Here is a 19,292-nt window from a genome sequence, read left to right on the forward strand (position 1 = left end):
CTTGATCTCTTAGAACCCTCCCTCTTGGGAGCCAGCAACCATGCTGAAAAACGTCCATGCCAAGGACAGTCTACCTACAGGTGCTCTGGAGAACAGCCCCAGCTGAGCCCAGCCATTAGCCCATCCCAGCAACAGGTCCAGTAAATGGGGGAGAGAGAAGCCATTCCCACAGCGCCCTGCCTGAATTACTGACCCAGAGAATCTATAAGCATAATAAGATGGCAGTGGTTTTACTCCACTAAGTTTTGGGCTGATTTGTTTTATAGCGCTATGTAAGTGAATCAGTGTATATACATCTGCCTAACTCAGGCAGCTGACATTTCTCTCCTCCCAAGTCTTTATTACTGTTACTACTTCTTACTGCAAAGACAAGTCCAAAGACTTTGAGATCTGGACTAGGACCTCAAATTAGTCTTCAAACCATTTTAACCCTCCTGTCCTCACCTATAAAACTAGAAATAACTCCTTTTTCTTCCTGGAGGGATACTATGAAAGAACTAAAAAATGTGCTAAAACCCTATACAAGAAAAATCGCGTGCACGTGCGTGCATGTGTGTGTGTGTGTGTATGTGTGTGTGTGTTCCTTTTCATTCAGACAGTTCAATGATATTCAAATGCAAATCCCCAGTGAACTTGGGGTTTAAGATTTAATCAGGCTCTCTGGACTTCTGAAGAGTGTAAGAACTCATTTATTTCAATTTTCCCACAAAGATTTTCACAGACTGTCACTCTAATTTTGACAAATTATGAAGAGAACAAATTTACTTGAACACCCTCAGTCAGGGTGATAGGAATGTTAACTAATTTCAATATAGATATAATGAGGACAGGTACAGAAAGAAAAACTAGAAATATGTCTAAATGCTCACAATAGTTATATTTGGGTAATGAGATTAAAGATTATTTAAAAATTTTCTTTATATCTCATAAAATATTCATATTTATATAGAAACAAATATATATTTATATATACATGTATATAAATACATTTCAACACATATATAAATATGTATTTGTAATTTTTGCTATGATGACAATTACTTCTACAATCTTTTAAAAATGGGTTGGTTGAAAGAAGATGTGGTAGATATACACAATGGACTACTATTCAGCTATAAGAAAGAAACAATTCCTATCATTTGCAACAACATGTAAGGAGCTAGAGGGCATTATGCTCAGTGAAATAAGCCAGGCGGAGAAAGACAAATACCCCTCATTTGTGGAGTATGACAACAAAGCAAAACTGAAAGAACAAAATAGCAGCAGACTCACAGACTCTAAGAAGGGACTAGTGGTTACCAAAGGGGAGGGGTGAGGGAGGGCTGGTGGGAAGGGAGGGAGAAGGGGATTGTGGGGTATCATGATTGGTGCATATAGTGTGTGTGGGGTCATGGGAAAGACAGTGTAGCTCAGAGAAGGCAAATAGGGACTCTGTGGCATCTTACTACACTGATGGACAGTGACTGCAATGGGGTATGGGGGGTACTCGATAATAAGGGTAAATGTAATAACCACATTGTTTTTCTTGTGAAACCTTCATAAGAGTGTATATCAATGATACCTTAATAAAAAAAAATGGGTTTGTTGAATAAGCAATGTAAAGACACTGCTGGACTTGCTGACTGAGAACCAATCCTCACTTCTGGCACAGAATAGCAGGTGGCCTGGGCTCTATACCCTCCTCTGTGTCACTAGTTTGAAACCTTTGTTTCCCTCCCCACAGTGCCCATCCCACCTCCCACTCCCACTCCCTTCCATGGTACCAGCAGATCTGCAGAAAGAAGGGCTGCAGGGTAATGAGAACAGCAGCAACTGCTCTTCACGCCGCCCATGACCCAGGGAGTGTGCCTGGATGCCTGCCACCCCTGCAGAGCTGAGCGGCTGGAAAGATAGGCCAAAGCCCTCCTGAGCGGCAAGTTCTTCTGTGTGACTCTCTGCTCAAACCAAACCCAGCAGGCCAGCAAACAGCATCTAACATGGTGCAATCTGCTGCCTTTCTGGAGCTCACTTGCCCCTTCAGTGCCCATTCGAGGGGTGCAGCCATCTGTCTCAGGTTGCCCTGCTCAACTGTTCCTCATGACACCAGGTAAATGGCTGCCAGCATCGGTCCTCCTGCTGCCTGCCAGTCTGCAAGGACACAGACGGGCTGAGGCCATCCCATCCGGCCCAAGAACCTTTTGCTGCCCCCACTCAGAGTGATCTGTCATCCTACTGCACATATTTGCCAACTTTTCTTTAACTGTCAAGAGCTGGCCCTTGTTAGAGGCTCACTATGGACGTGTGGGCTACTGCCTGGGTATCTGGGAGCTTGTCTGGCACACGGAACCTCAGGCCCGGCCCAGAGCCCCTGAATCCGCAGTTTGACCACAGCCTCAGATGACGCATATGCACAGAAAGGTGTGAGAAATGCTCTACTAGGAAACTTTTATTTAAAATTTGTCTTTTTCAATATAAAACCTGTTACACTAGTCATGGCACATACTTTGATAAAAGTTTTAAGAGGTGGGAAAAAGTATAATCCCATTCCCAGCAGGAAGACCACACTATTCATGTACTCTTGAAAGGGGAGTGGGGAGAGCGCGGCTCACTTTATTTCAGAGCCAAATTCAAGAGCATGAAAGTGTGGCTATTTCATTTTAAATCACCACCCACTATCACACACCCTAACTGGGCCAGTAAATGGTATTATAAAAGCTTAAGGTAGGAGCTTGGCCAGAAACAAAACAAGCAACATAAAACTATCCAGAAAACAATTCTGTTGCTTTACCTACAGCAGTGATTCTAACCAGGAACCTTTGGCAATGTGTGGGGACATTCTGGGTTGTCACAACTGAGCGGGGAACACTCTGGCATTTAGTGTGTCAGAAATGCTGCTAAACACGCTCCAAACCAAAGGCCCCCACACCTGAGACCTTCTAGTCCAAAACATCAGAAGTACTGAGGCTGAGAAACCCTGATCTACAGTTAATCGTAATGCCATTTCTTCTCTCTCTTTGTACTTCCCATTCACCTACAGCTCACCCCACCAAAAAACCAACAGTCCAGGCTGCACTCCCCTCACTCAATGGTTTTCCAACTTTGGCTCAGGGAAGAGCCTGCCACTGAGTGTGCAACAGCTGGGGACAAGGAGCCAGAGCCCTGTGCTTTCAGCAGGAAGGGCCCCCCGGCTTGTCCCTGCCTCATGACCCATGCCGTGCAGGCCTTAGGGTGCTATCATAAAATCATGGGCTGTGAGAGCAGGCAGGGGCCTTAGTGATCCTGCTGCCCAGCTCCCTTGGCATATTAAAGGGTCTGCATCCCAGCCAACTCAGCAAGCAGACACACTCCTTTACAGCACAGGAGAAGCAGAGGGAGCTCCCGAGGAATGCAGAGAAAGGAACAATGGCACAAACCCAGTGTGTGAAGTGCTGAAGCAACTGGTGAATGACAGTGCTCTATTTTTAGCTCAATGTTCCTGAAAAGATACCCTGACTCCCCTTTTCTCAAATGCCCCAGCATCCTCTCCAACAGTTTTGGCTTCTCCCTCGCCTCCAAAGGTTGCTATACAGACTGTCTAGGAAAGTGAAGCTCATTTCACAGAACAGAGAAAGACCCATCCTAACAGTCAGGGAGACCATACATCCCAGGCTGTGGAGAAACAGCCCAGGGGACACTGTTGCCTTAGCATAATTAAGAGAACCCTCCTCTCCCCTCACAAAGGTGTCTAGGTTTGGAGGATGAGTTAAACTGTAACCTTGCTTCTGGGGCATGCTATTCCCAGGGAGAACAAAGCTCCATCTGGCATGCTTCTGCAGAACACAGTGAGCCACAGACCTGGACATTAAGCTGATGTGCAATTATGTCTAATTTGGCCCTTGCTGGTGATGTGCCAGCTGACTGAAATTGTGCTTGCTGGCAACAACTGGACACTGATGAAGGGAAACCCAGAACTGAGCAAATGCACTCTCATCTTGTGACTTGAAGGTATCAAGAGAGGATGTTGGCACAGACCATGGGAAAACCCACTCCCAGCTTGACCCATGAAGTTAGTTACACAACAATTTCTAATTCAAATTCAGTCCATCTTTCATCTTCTAACACCAGCACACACACAAATTCCTATTTCCATGCAAGATGCATGCGCCAGCTCATGAAGCCTCAAGAGTCTCATGGAGCACACAGACTCAGTAAAAAGGCAGCCGATTAACAAGGCCAGCAAGATGGTTCACTGCCACCTCATTCTAGCACCCCAGCAATTCCTACCTGAAGACTGTACTAGCCCGTCAGCCAAATCCAGATGGAGAAGGATTTGATATCTCACAATAGGAAGGAATAATATGAAAACTAATGTGGGTGGAGGTTCCCACCGCTCCCACCACCCCATCCCATTTTAAGCCTGATACAGGTCTGTCTTGGAAAAATGAAGGCAGCACAACAGGAAATACAGTTCTATCTAAAACAACTATTAATTTGATGCACTCCCTTCCAGTCTTTTTCCCCATAGGATTTAAGCTCTAACTTCCCCACAGTGTATCCTGCCTTTTCACTTTATTACATAAGCATTTCTCCACATCATTAGAAACCAATCGTTTTAAGTTGTGCCTGTGGTTCTCCAATGGCAACATGAAAAGCTGTCTGTTATTCAGACTTCAAAAGCTTATGTATAACAGAAGGTAGTAAATAAAGAGGATGGAGAAGAAAAAGAAACTAAAGCAATAAAACTTTAATGAAGCATCTGTCTCCTAAAATAGTGTTGGTTACCAGAGTTCTGAGTTTTACACTTCTCCTTCCTTTCTGGTAGAATCAGTAAAGAGAGCAGGCCTCCTGAGTGTAACGAGCTAGAACATGCTCCAGACGGAACAAACTAAAACAGGGGAAGAAACAGCCCAGCAGGCATGGGCTGGGAGTCACTGCAGAGAAGGTGCTGAGGAGGAAGGAGCAGAGAAGGCCAGTGGTGGTCGGTGCTTCTGCAGTGTCAAAGAATGCTCGCCTTCAAAGCGGTCAAGGTCCTCCATCCACTCTGCTCTCCTTTCCTCTACTCAATCCCAAATGCATGCGTGCATGCTCAACTCTGGGCCTCAGCTCACACTGTCTCCTCTTCTGCAGTGCCTTTTTTCTTCACCCACTGAGCACTCTGTAGGTGCCAGGCATTGTGCTAAGTGCTTTCCCTTTGCTATTCCATTTTGTCCTGATGATATCATCAGACAGGTACCACTACTTCATTACTTCATTTCATAGGGAAGAAAACCTGAGTGGCAGTAAGTGCAGAGCCAGGGCTCTGAGACACTGTGCCAGCCCCCTGACCCAAAGGTCAGCTCTCTGAGGGCAGAGGTCAGCCCAAAGAGCTCCTTTCTTGAATGGACACTTTACTTATATCTCACTTCCTTCTAAAAATAGTTGAGGAAGTTAACAAAGATATGTAAGAAAAAAGTATATCAGGAAATTGAGTAAAGGAAAAATAACAGTAGTTACAAAAAAATGAAGACAGAAGGAATATAAATACAACAAAAACTATGTATAAGCCCTTTACTCAAATTCTATAGATTTGTGGCCCCCAATTTAGTTCTCTGCTTTTTATCAGCCAAAGCAAAAAAAACCAGAAAGTGTATATTCATAAACTTGAGTTATGGATTTATGTCAGAAAGTCCTGTTGCCATAGAAATTATGTTGGAAACGGAGTCTCAGCCATCCAGCCTGATCAAAGGACTTCTATATGAGCCAATTTTCTGCTTAATGGTTTGCTAAACCAATAGGCACTGCAAAGTAGACTTCATAGAAACTGCTCTGAACAGGACCACACTCTACCCAGTCCTCTTACTCAGAATGTACTTGACGACAGCCATTGAGAGAGGGTTTGAAATATCCTTATGAGGAGCTTGCTCCTCAACAGCGATGCTGTTACTGCTCTTCCTGTCTCTCTGAGTGTCCACTACAGCCTCATCTGCCTTCTGATGCTTCCAATTCTTTCTTTGATATCTGCTGCTTCTGCACTCTCCCTACCCTTCCTTTGGTGATGAGCAAGCACTTGACTTAATAGCAGGCACAAGCCCATTCCACTAGCTCATTGCCCCTTGCTGGCTATACACAACACTGTTCACAATCGGCCAAAATCATTGTGCTAAAAATTCTTACTTTTCCCAAATTTAATGATTCACTGCATCTAAAATTCTTAATTTTCCCAAATTGAATGGTTGAATAGCATCTCCCCAAACTCATGTGTGTCCAGAACCACAGAACGTGAATTTACTTGGAAGTGGGGTTTTTGCAAAGGCAATAAATTAAAATGAGGTCATACTGGATTAGAATGGGCCCTAATCCAATGATTGGTGCTTTGTAAGAAGAAGCAGAAGCCCAGAGAGAATTCCAGGTAACCACGGAGGAAGAGGCTGGAGTGGTGGTACATCTAAAAGCCAAGGAACCCTCAGGATTGCTGGCAACAGCCAGAAGCCAGAAAGAGGCAAGGTGGGATCCTCCAGCAGGGGCTCAGAGGGCATATGGCCCAGCAACACCTTGATCTTGGTTTTCTAGCCTCACAAATGTAAGAATATAAATTTCTGTTGTATTAAGCCACCCAGTTTGTTAAATTTGTTCCAATAAGAAACAAAAAATGGCTAGAAGACAGAGGACCAAGAACCAAAAACTGACTTAATTTGTATCCAACAGGTATGGTAGGCACAAATTTGAACTGCTTAGGTTCAGATCTTGACCCCACCACTTACTAGCTGTGGAACCATGGGCAAGTTACTTAATATCTCTGTATCTCAGTTTTCCACCTCTAAAATGGTGATAATATTACTAACCTCAGAGGGTTGTTATCAGGATTAAATCAAGTGATTCATATAAAGTACTTACAACAGCACCTGGCACATATAGATACTTTATGTATTTATTATTATCAGCATCAATAGAGGTTGAACTGACAGAAAAGGGCAAAGACTGGTTCCTTCTCTTTAGAAGTGGGTGCACAATGCCCACCTCCTGTCAGACATGAGGCACTATGGGATGTCTCTCCCCAGGCTGTACAAGGCAACCAGAGGCAGGTCAAGACCAGGGTTAGATCAGGGTTTTCCACTGAAATAGGACTATCCAAATTTCAATACTTACTAGGCTATTCTGCAGAGCCAACATTTTCTCTTGTTAAATAATCCTGAGAACTTCACACCTTACTTAACACAAGCTCCAAACTAATCATTAAGGCACAACAACTTGGTTCCATGGAGTTAGACTGTCAATCTTCTAATTTCAGCTCATTTCCAATCTGGGAGTGGACGAATAAAAAGTCTTCCAAAACAGCAGGCTGCCTAGTCCTGGAGCCACCTTAGGCAGGGCCCAGCGAAGCAGAATCATCCAAACACACTTACTTAACTGGATCCCATGGCCTCAGCAGTGTATAAAAATGACCAATACTCACCCATAGGAAATAGTTGCCACTTACTGCAATAGTCCACAGAAGTTCCAGGGCCCTACTCTCACCGGCTCCTGTCATTTTCCACTCTAGTTAAGGATTGCCATTCAGATGCCTCAGGCTGCCAGCCACAGACAGCCAAACAGAGATGCCTAGTCCAACAATACATAATAACTCATTTAAAAACGCCAGCATTCCAAATAATACTTCTGAAGATAATCAGGATTACCTAAACATCTTTGAAGTCTATGGGAAATATTATATTAATGGTTTGCACTAAATGAAAGCCTCCTGGTACCAGACACCAAGGACTTTATGTAGATTCATTCATTCAATTCTGACTATTATCATCCTCATTTTACAGTTGAACAATATAACCAGAGAAGTTAAGACTTTGCCTAAGGTCACACAGCTAGTATTTGGAGGAGCTAGGTTAACAAACTAAACATTATTCTGTTTTAAAAATCCTTAGCGTACATAATATAGGGGGGCACGGGGAAGGAAGTATAGTACAGAGAAGACAAGTAGTGACTCTATAGCATCTTACTATGCTGTTGGACAGTGACTGTAATGGGGTATGTGATGGGGACTTGATAATATGGGTGAATGTTGTAACCACAATGTTGCTCATGTGAAGCCTGAGCATAAGATAGTGTATCAATGATACCTAAATGAAAAAATATCCTATTCATCCAAGAGATGCAACCTGTTAGCTCCCTTTGCGTTATTTACACAGAGCAAAGACAACTTGTTGTCTATGTACTATTTAAATATCAACCGAAAACTAAACTATAAAAAGTTATGCATACTGTCAGTGAAATACTATACTCTAATCCTTGTCCTACATATCATCTGAGGTTGCAAAGCAGTAAATCTTGCCACAGCTAGGTTTCACACCCTTGGTCTTTAACCCCTATGAAAAAGAGATGGATCCACAAATATTCCCATGGATGAACAGGAGCCTAGAGATTTGCATTCTAAGTTCTTTCTAGAACTTGAAGATACTTCACTCTTCGGAGGCTTCTTCAATTCACTTAACTGATAAATTAAACATAGAATTATTATATGATTCAGCAATCCCTTTTCTGGGTATAGACTCAAAAGAAGTGAAATCAGGAACTCGAACAGATACTCATACACCTATGTTCACAGCAGTGTTATCCACAACAGCCAAAGGGTGGAAACAACACAAGTGTCCATCAAGAGATGAACAGATAAACAAAATGTGGTGCATAAATACAATGGAATATTATTCAGCCTTAAGAAGGGAGGAAGTCCTGACATATGGTACAATGTGTGTGAACCTCAAGGACATTAAGCTAAGTGAAATAAGCCAGTCACAAAAGTATGGATACTGCATGATTCCACTTAGATATCTACAGTAGTCCAATTCACAGAGGTGAATGCCAGGGGCTGGGAGGAGAGAATGGAGAATTACTGTTTAATGATTACAGACTGTCAGTTTGAGAAAATGAAAAAGTTCTGGCAGTGGATGGTGGTGATGGTTGCACAACAATGTGAATGTACTTAATGCCATTGGATGGCACACTTAAAAATGTTTAAAATGGCAAGTTTTATGTTCTGTATTTTATAACAAACATACAGAATGAGGGGTTTAATTCAGTGGACTTCAAACTGTGGCTGCACACTGGAATCTCTTATGGAGATTTAAAAAAAAATTTGTCATCATCACCAGTAACAGGAGGCTAGATGCGATGGACCCCTGATGTGATGCACTGGGAGGAAACAGCATCACTCATAAAGCATTCATGCCAGGAAATGGGCCTGGACTCTTTAGGGGATTCAATGTCTTTGGATTGATAGGGAAGAGGGAACAGTGTTTCAGCCTGGGGAAGACCAAGGGTGTCAGAGCCAACGGCAATGTGAGAAACTGGACTGGATCCTGGATCCAAAAAAATGGCTATTAAAGTACAGCTGGGGAGAGAGAAGCTTAGTGTCAACTTTAAAACTGTACAGTGGGCTTCAACACACAGTACTGGTGGCACCGAGGATGTGGTTGTGGAGGATACCGTCCCTGTGGGCACGGGCGATGGGGCTGCAGTATGCGGGGGGAACTGTCTGAATGCATGCAGATGGGACGCTGTGTAGAGATGACAGCAGTCACTTAAGTTAAGTAGAAGGAATAGATGCTCACTGTATTGTTCTTTGAGGTTTTGAGGGATTGAACAATTTTTTAAGTAGGAAAACAAACAAAACAAAAATACCTATGCCAGAATTCTACCCTGAAACAAATTAATGGAACATCTGGGGGATGAAAGCCACAAAATCAACATTATTTTTTGGTGAAGCTGGGGCAGCCAGGTGGCCAACTAGGAATAAGAAGAGCTCTAACCAAGATGTGGCATTATGAGGGCAGGAATGACGGTCAAAGACGTGTGATTGACCTAGGAGGCTGCCTGCTGTTGACACCCTACAGCCCTGGGAAATCTCCTCCAGCCCCCAGTGACCCCAGCTGCCCTGCCTTCCACCCCGCTGTAGGAATAAGCCACATCTTAACTTTACAAAGAAATAGGCCCTATCCACCAACCAGGAGACAGCATTGCCTTGCAAGCTTCATCCCCCAGTGTTAAAAACAGAGAGATTCTGAAGCACTCTCCCACAGCACGGGTTTCACAGATACACTACTCTCGAAAAGGCTTTTCAGTTTTGAGGATCCTACTATTCACCTGTTTTCCCTTATTTACACTTCCTAGTAAAAGAAACAAGCAGATGGACAAGAAAGGATCTGGCGTTTTTACGTTAGGATTTAGAAAGTTTACATCTCAACAATATTACTACCAAAAGCCAAAATTTTCCTTTAAACTGGAGGAGAAAGAAAAAAGTCTTGTTTCAAACATGGGTCCAAAACCAGCTATGTCACAAAACTAAAGTAGCAATGCCTTTGAGGTAGATGATTCAGTGATATAAGCTTTCAACTGTAGTAGAACTACACCAAGGAGTCATTCAAATAAGTGGCAAAATTACCCCCACTGCCTACCGTGGCCACACATGTCCACACTTGACACTTTTCAGAGGCATCTCCTATCCTTTACATTCCTTTTGGGGTAAACAAAGCCATTTTGTAGATCTGGACAGCAGCTCAGAGAAGCCGTACCCTATGTCATACCGTGAGCATCACCTTGATCTGAGCTTGCAGATGTGAGTGCTGCCCTGCTGCCAGTTCTTCATATCTCTCATGGTTCTGGCTGTGCGCTGATCACAACCGTTTCCCTCCCAATTTGAGTGACTAAGGTAGCAAACATGATCTCCTTTTGAGGGACACACCAAAGCTTCTCGACATTTCCATGTAAGGCTCTGATCCCCCTTGACCCCTGAAGGCATTTGTTCTGCAAACCCCTAGCGTAAATCCTATCCCATATACAGCATCTAACACCTCTTGTGAAATGAAATAGTAATAATGACTGGTCTACCTCTTTACAGGCTCTTGGGAGTTCTGTTGAAACAAGAGAATAATCTCCTACTTTTATGTCAGCAATCTATTTCACTGTGGACACTACTCCTTGAGTATTAATTGCCTGTTAGAGACCAGCTTCCTTTACACTTACACTTTGCAAATTTTAAGAACCTTGAATAGCTACTGCTCACTTGGGATTTTTTTCTGTCATCATTGCTAACTCTACCTTGCCAATCCTTATGTTTTTTCATCCAACCCCTCAACCTCTCTAGCCCAACTAGAGAGTCCTGGACCTTTCAACACTGCGTCTTTGAATCACTATCTCTCAATCTCTCTCACAAACACACCTAGAAAATTAGATCTACATTGAATCCTCCCAATACCAGACCAGTTTTTCAGACTAATTTTCTCAAGGTAGAGTTTGTAGGTAAGGAGAACTTTGTACCTTGAGCAGCCAAGGGTAACATAACACTTTTGCAACTCTAAAGACATTTTCATGGAAAATTTGAAAAGGAAAAACACTTTAGTTCATCTATTATCTCATTACCTAGATAGAATCTCCATTGACATGTTTGTGGACTTACATGCCAGGAACTAGGGCTACAGCAGTGACCAAAAGACAGCGTCCCAACCCTCATGGATATTACTGCTATTCTATTTTATCCATGCTATTCTCAGAGTAATCAAGGTAGTACAGTATTTTTCAAAACACCTTTGCCTTATTTTTCTGAAAGGTAATACATGGTAAAAACAATTTCATATAGCATCCTCACTCTTGCCATCCATGTCCCCCAGCAAAAGCAACCTCTAAAAAGATGTTTGCATAACTTTCTAGAAATAGTTCCAAGGACACAGGTTAGATGTACCTTCCCTGCTTGTTTGCTAGGTCTTGTTTGTCCTATTTAACAGATCAAAGGTACATATTTTCAGAGATTTCAAAACTACTACATAGAAGCATGTTTTTAAAGTTCCATTTTGTTCTGAGTTCACCTAATCAAATGTGAAATGCTACAGCCAGAACCTACGTTGAAGAGGAATATGTAAACACAATCCTCTGAATTGCTGGCTGATTCAAACCGACAATGGCAAATACTATATTGGAGAACTGAAGAATCTGAGACTGTCTCCAGAACTGGCGCCAAAGCAAGGAAAGGACTCATGGGACCCTGGTTCTTATGGACAGATAACCGAATCTCTACATATTCTTTTTAAATGAGTCTTTCCTCCCCTTTGGAAAATAAAACTCTTTAGATACAGAATGAAAGCAAGAACATGACTGAATTAATTCTGTAATGACCATTTCTCAGACAAACTTCTTAAGCCATTAATATAACCAGCCTCTGAGAAGCCACCTTCCTGGATCTTGTAAGGGGAGAGAGCACAGTTTAGGTGGGGGCTGAATGGTGAATTCACGTTCTGTGAGGCTGACTATAGGACTGACATCTTGCCAGGCCTCTTACCCTAACCTTGTGGAGCCTGCTTGGTCAGTCCAGAGCTGAGGGAAATTAGAAAGTGACAGACATACACAAGGACCAGGTAAGAATCAGTCGAGTCTGGCTGATTGCAGTGCTCCCTTTCTGTGGAAGGAGTAGTGACTGGAAACATTTAGATGAAATTTGCCAGAATGAAAACCTGGTAGAATGGGGAAGCAGAGTGAATGAGTAATATGAAAGCAGGCATGTGAGAAGCAGCCCAGATTTCTCTATTTCTTATGGCTCCAACCTTTCAGTTATTTCTAAGTCGAGCTTCCCTGGGCTCATGCGCCTAAAGCTTCGATAACTTCCCAGAGGCTGTAAGGCCTGAGGGATGTCAGATGAACCCAGGGTAATTCCTCCTCCTTTTCCTCACCTCCCTGCTAACCCCCTACAGCACTCGGTTGGCCACAAGGTTGGCTCACCCTCTCAGCCCAGCCAAACTGAACCACTTATTTCAAGTAGCATCTTCCATTTCAATAGCTCATTACCCCTTGGGCTTTCAAACCCAGCAGCAATGACCAACTTAACCCTGAAAGAGATAACAGGATGCTTAGTACCTGCAGAGAGAGAACTCCCCAGGCACACTAGTGACAACTCCATGATCTTTTCTAAGATGCAAGAAGAATGCAATGCAGATATCTAACCCTGCCCAACTTTATTCGGAAGCAGTCAGCAATAGAACATGTTAGGGTTTTTTTTTTAAGTATACATAAACAAAGACTGATTTCACCTCCACCCAAACTGAGATTGACTCTTTTTCCATAGAGATAACTAAAGAATTTTCCCATGAGTATATTTTTTCAAGAGAGTATGGGGCCAGGATTTTAAACTGACTTTCTGTTCAAATGAGAAAAGGGCAAGGAGGTGGGGAGAGGAAAGGGGCAGCAGTGACACAATGAGGGTGACGCTGCCACCACCAACTGTCCCACCACCATTCAAGTGCTGATTCCACATAAGCACGTTCTGAACATGTATGTTCCCAAGTATTAAATCATTTAACCCTCTGAGCATGCACTTTTCCACCTGCATTTTACAAGTGGAGAAACTGAGGCACAGAGAAAATAACTTGCCTAGGCTCCACAGAGGGTGAAGGCAAATCTAAATTGAACATTAAATATTTGCCTGGCACTTGAAAGCTGTTGAGATGATCATTAATTTAACAGATAATAGAAACTAGTTCCTCCTTTAAACAAAAAGTACACTTTAAGCAAAACTTGTAATAATAACAAATATTTACTAAGCATCTTCTCAGCGCCCTGATAACCAGGATACCAGGTAGGTATTGAATCTAAGCATAACTTAAATATTTGAAATACATGTTGCTTCAATCACATGCAAATCAAGTCTTTTTATACACAGATGACTAAGGAAATACATTAACATTACTTAAGATTGAATTCATACTGGCAGTAAAATATGAGAATTGAGACAAAATTATCAGAAACTAATCTACCCTTAATTTTTTTTAAATGAAAAAATGTCTTCCTTCAGAGATTTAGTAGTAATGAAGAAAGAACAATTTTAAAAGCATCTTCTTTGGGGATCCCAAGCAAAAAAAATTATAGGAACGTCCTATCTTTAATCAGTGGCAAAATAAACAGATCTATAGTTTGCCTGCAATGTGGGAATGACCAGGTACATTGTGCCTACCAATAACATTTCTGCTAACATTCAGCTGTTCTAAAAGTTGTGAATGATAAAGTGAATGAATGCAAAACACTTTACATTGTCCTAGAGAAAAAAAATAAGAGGGCACCTTTCAACCTTGACTCCAGGCACCCCCCTGCAAAGATTAGAGCTTAGAATTGCCAAGCTTGGGCCTTTTACACAAAAAGTTCCCCAGCTCACTCAGCCTCCCCACTGGCTCCTTAAAGCCCTCCCTCTACCTAGAAAGCCTCAGAGAGCTCAGCTTAATCCCTAGTCATGGGAGACTCTGGACTTTATCTTCTGAATCACATTTGTTTCCCAGAAGGGATAAAAACCAACCTTAAAGCCATACCAAAATAAATGCTATAAACTAAACACATCAGAATTTCTGTATAGGTTTCTACATAGAAATCAATGCCTGGGTTTGTACTTGGTCTATATGTGTGCTCCAAGCACACATACAAGGAATTCTGTAAATAAAGCATTTGGTGATGTGCCCTGTGTTTACACTTACTTGACAAAAACCTCCAAGCACTGTGAAGAGGCTGACCTGCACTGGAACTGTCTCTTCACCCTTGTCTGAGCAGTGCAACAGAGTCACCTAAAAGGTTGTTGAAATGTGGCTGGGCTGTACCCCAGAGTTTCTGATCCAGGTCTGGCTGGGCTGAGGAATTCTTTCCAACAAGTTCTAAAGCGATGATGCTCTGCTGCTGTTTCTGCTTCAGAAACTGCTTCTTGAAAACCACTGCACTGAGAACCAGTTGTCAGCTCCTTTCCAGCACATGGGCAAGAAGGGCCGCACACAGTCCCTGACTGCAACGATAAAGGACTCTCTTCAGTTAGTTTGTTAAATTTGCAGGCCTGCTAATGAACTGAAATGAAAACTTGGCATGAGCCATTATTCAACACACCTGGGATGTTGGTCATTTGAGGGCCCTAAATCTACACAGGAAACCTGAGAAGTAAAAACTGCCACAAGGAATGGAGAGAATGAGGAAAAAGAGAGGGGAGAGAAATCCTACCCCTAGATAATTTAGTTGTCAAGATCCTTGTCCTACTATAACTATACCTTTTTTTTCTTACCTGTTCTCAGAGAATTTACCTTCTGAGATAGTTCTGAGTTAGTTATTTGTCTCACTGGCTGGTGTCTGCAAGGCTCCAGTTAAGGTCTGCACTTACCTAACTTTTTATTCACCAAATGCCATCATTACCGTAAGTATAATCACTATTCAGTAACTTCTGGACTATACTGAGCAGAACCAGCTGACCAACCTGCCCATCCAAAAGAAGACCCAGGTCTAGAAGCACCATGAAGGTGCCTCTGTGCAGCAGAGAGGAGGCACCAAATGTGCGCACCCCCACACCTGGGCCGCCATCAAGCCCCTGGCACTCCAACTGCCCCTAACCTTCCCATGTTCCTCACTCCACCAGCCGCTTGCCAGTGAAAGTCTAATGAAAAATTAGCCTGGATGTGCTCTATAAAAAGCCCATGTATTTTTCTTCTATGCCTTTCCAGGGGGGGAGGGGGAAGCAAAATCAACCTTAGAGACTACCATGCACCTACTTTTAAAAGTGCACACTATCCAAACGGCTATAGGTTTCTGCAGTTTGATTAGATCATGACAAACACTTGAAACAGAAAGCATTGAAACTCCTAACACTGATTCAGGGGAGGCTAACTGGCAACAGCTGGTGAGAAAAGTTTTCACGGTCTGACAGCACTGGCTTTCAAGTCCCCACTGTCGCCAGTTAGCTGTGTGGCCCTTAGACAACATCATGGATTTCAGCTTCTTTTGAAATGGGGAAATAGCACATGAAAAACACCCAGCTCTTGCTAAGTTCACAAACCTTAACTCCACACCCTGTGCTGAAATGCCTACCCTGTAAGACTTTTCTGACTATCAAATCAGAAGTTGTGTTGCCTGTTTTTCTTTTGGCTGCCATGAGGACTTGGTGCATTAGAGCTGTCTGTATACACCTTAAGTAAAATGAGCAGTAAAAAACACTTGTGGAGTGTAAGTGTAAAGGGCAATAGCAAACCAAAGGTTCCCTGAGAAAAAAGGGGTTAGCCAACACCCTACTTTACTGAACTCTAAGACAAACAGCATGACAAGCTTCAAATCTCCCAATCAAGTCATTTTGGCTAATAACCTGTGTAATTAAAGTTAAAAGCATACTAAAATAGCACTTTAGCTGTTGATCTTAAAGATCCTTTTGAAAAGTTCAACCAAAACATGCATACATGAAGGAGTGCCTTGACTTCTTGTCTACTAAAGACAGTATCACATTGTATAGATCTTGAACTTTCTGCAATTCTAATGAAAGCATGAATAGAATGTTAGTCAAGCTGCACTAAACACAGATGTGTTTGATCCTGTTTTACACACCTGAGTTTAGTTCAGAACTTAAATTTCTTCATCTCAGATTGATAATGGGAAAAGGTTCAGAGGTTCCATTATGTTGCCCACCCCAATATTCCAGTTACCAGATGATTTAGTGTGGGTAAAATGGAAGTTCCTATGGCCAGGATCCTCACCTGACCCTAAACTACTTGATGATGTAATTGGCCTACTGCTAGGCTAATGCTTCTATACCCATTAGCAATGAGCTGTCATTGACTGAGTCACTATATAAAGAGCTCCACCCAGTGCTCTGTGGGGAGACAGAGGAGGTGGATTACAGACCTGAAGACTGCTGGATGCAGACATGATTCTAGTGCTCAACCTACTGCTGTGAGAATAAAACCAGGTATACACCCTTTTGCCCCAAGAATGTTCTGTTGTCATTTCTCAGTCTCACTGAAACTATAGTGAACTTGCCCCCCGGGTGAAACCTTTAGGCAAGACATTTAGAAATCTCACCATTCAGACAAGAGAATTATTCCAAAACTCATAGCATCCATCAGAACCTACCCCTGCAACAAACACATACACACTTAGGCTGCTTTTATGTTGCAGTTATTAAAAGAAGCCAGGTGAAACACTGATCACTATTAGTTTTACAATGTTTCTCATGAAAGGAAAGAAATTTTGCAAAGGGCAGAATACCTTAGTGCTTGCCACATGCACATTGATTACTAACCCAAGGTAAACACTTAAATGTTGATCATCAATGATAAGTGAAATCATCTAAATCTAGCACAAAAAGGTTTTTGCAAATAATACCTATACATAAGGGCCATTTAAATTTGGTTTTGAGTGATATTCTGGTTATAATATTATATTGTGAAATATTCTGGTTATGTCTAAATTAATATAGCAGTTTCCACCTTTTCCTCTTTCCAGTTCTTCCCTACAGAAATGCATAAGTGAGCTGATATTTCAGCTTTGTTCTATAGTAGTATGACACAAAATAGCTTTACCACTTGCAGGAGGATGTGGCTAACACGGAGGAACAAAGGATTAAATAGAAAGTAATCTATTTAATTTTGATTCAGAGCTCCAGTGTGCACATCAGGAAGACTTCAGCTATCTCTCACGTCAGAAATCTGAGAAGGGTGCCTTCATTGAGAAATCCCTCAAGTACAACTTACTATGCAGTATTTTAAAGACATTCAGCCTTGAGCTGAGTTAATTTACTTTGTACAAGAATTACCAACTTAAATGACATTTCAAGGGGAGGCGAAATGGCAGAACACAAGGCCAGACCTAAGGCAAGTATAACAGCTTAATTCAAATTCCCACAAAGTTGTTTTTAAAGCCCAGTCTCAAATATCCTGTAGAATCTATAGCACTGTAACTGAAATTATAACAATGTAGTCCCAGTTTTTAAATGTCGGGGATAAAGCCTATTTGGTATAATTTGAGGTTTTATTAAACTTACTAAGCCCACAAACAAGAAACAGCACAGCCCATAATGTGACACAACAAGACAATCCTGTGTCACCCTCCCCCAGCCTTCCGTGAAGCATTATTAGCACTATTTTCAGTCTTGTGTTGACAGGTGGCCCAGAAAGCCAGGGAATTCTATTCTAATACATCATACCACCCCCTTTTGCATGAATAGTCAATGTGACATAGCACTTACTAACACTAAGGCACATTGCACTAGATACTTAGAAAATAAACTATGAACATAACCATTCCTAAACCTATATCCAAGCTATAGAAATGTTCATTTTAAGGACATATTAAGTGTTCATTGAAGCCATGGTAAAGCATTAATATTTCAAAATGACCACAATGTTTGGAAATCAGCAGATATTTTTTTTTTTTTTTTTTACTATGTTACTAGTAACCAAACAATGCCAGCACAGCATGAACTAGGAGAAAGTAAATGGGAGTGATTTCAACAAGGAGGCACACCATCCCACTACACCAGGCTTGTGAGAAAAATTAGATGAGTTCCAAAGAAATTGGCCTTGTGGAGTGCTCCTCATGCTTGCAGAATCTCAACCTACTTGATTGCTGCCCCTGGAGTGTACCAAAGCCATAGGTGTTTCAGTAAAAATCAAGCAGCAACAGATGACATGCAGAGATTAATGGAAATGCTGCATTAATACAACTACGTTCACTGCAACTCTGCCTACTTAGCACACTGAACTAGTGAGAGATGACACCCCAAGAGGACCATGGTTTAAAATGTGACATCGAAACACTTTTTGTATGTTCACCTAGTTTCCAGACTTCATGGTCATCTTACCATTAGACACAGTGAAGCTACCTTATGTTCTGGGGCTTTGTCACATAAAGGACCTTCAACCAACCTGAGGTTTGACACCACACACCCTGGAGGTGCACACAACATTGCTCTTTGAATACTAGGAGCTCTGCTGTCTGTATGGCTTTCCAAAGTGCCAACTAGTCAAGGCTGCAAACAGCTGGGGCCTGGTTAACTGCTAAATGTATTTCCCTAGAATACAGAGGTGGCAGCTGACTCCTCAAAACTCCTGACTGCCTGACACGGAAAGGGTCACATGCAAAACTAACTTCCCATCTCTGACACTCCATCCTAAAGACTGGTGGGGAGGAAGAACTTACCCAAGTTGATTACCGCCCCTTTTTTTATTAGGCAAGTCTGTGCCCACCCCCCACCCCCCGCCCCACAACCAGCCGGAACCAAAACAAGCAAATAGAAATCACCAGCTAAACCCAAACCTGGTACCTTTGCCACCAAGGCCAGTGTGGGCAAAAGATTAACCTGGGGTCCTGAGCCAGCTGACAGGGCCAACCCTGGAGAGAGCCAGAGAGCCAACTCTCTGTTTGTTTTAAAGGAAATACTTCCTGGCACAAGTTTCGTAAAGACTCTGAACTCTGCACACGAAGCCATGTGGTTGGCGCTCATCTTGCTCCATCCACTCACGGTCCGCCAAAGCAGCCTCCTGCGAGGACAGCCCCAGCTGGGTAATCGACACCATCTCGGTCAAGTCACG

At 42.5% G+C, this 19,292-nt stretch overlaps 1 protein-coding gene across 2 annotated transcripts in view; it reads right to left on the minus strand.

The window, feature by feature from the left end:
• The window catches only part of IQGAP2 (IQ motif containing GTPase activating protein 2), a 275,493-nt gene that overhangs the window by 255,029 nt on the left and 1,172 nt on the right, over nt 1-19,292 (minus strand). The gene's annotated exons all lie outside the window — the stretch shown is intronic.

The sequence above is a fragment of the Manis pentadactyla genome, chromosome 2 (genome assembly GCF_030020395.1).
Source record: "Manis pentadactyla isolate mManPen7 chromosome 2, mManPen7.hap1, whole genome shotgun sequence".
NCBI lineage: Eukaryota > Metazoa > Chordata > Mammalia > Pholidota > Manidae > Manis > Manis pentadactyla.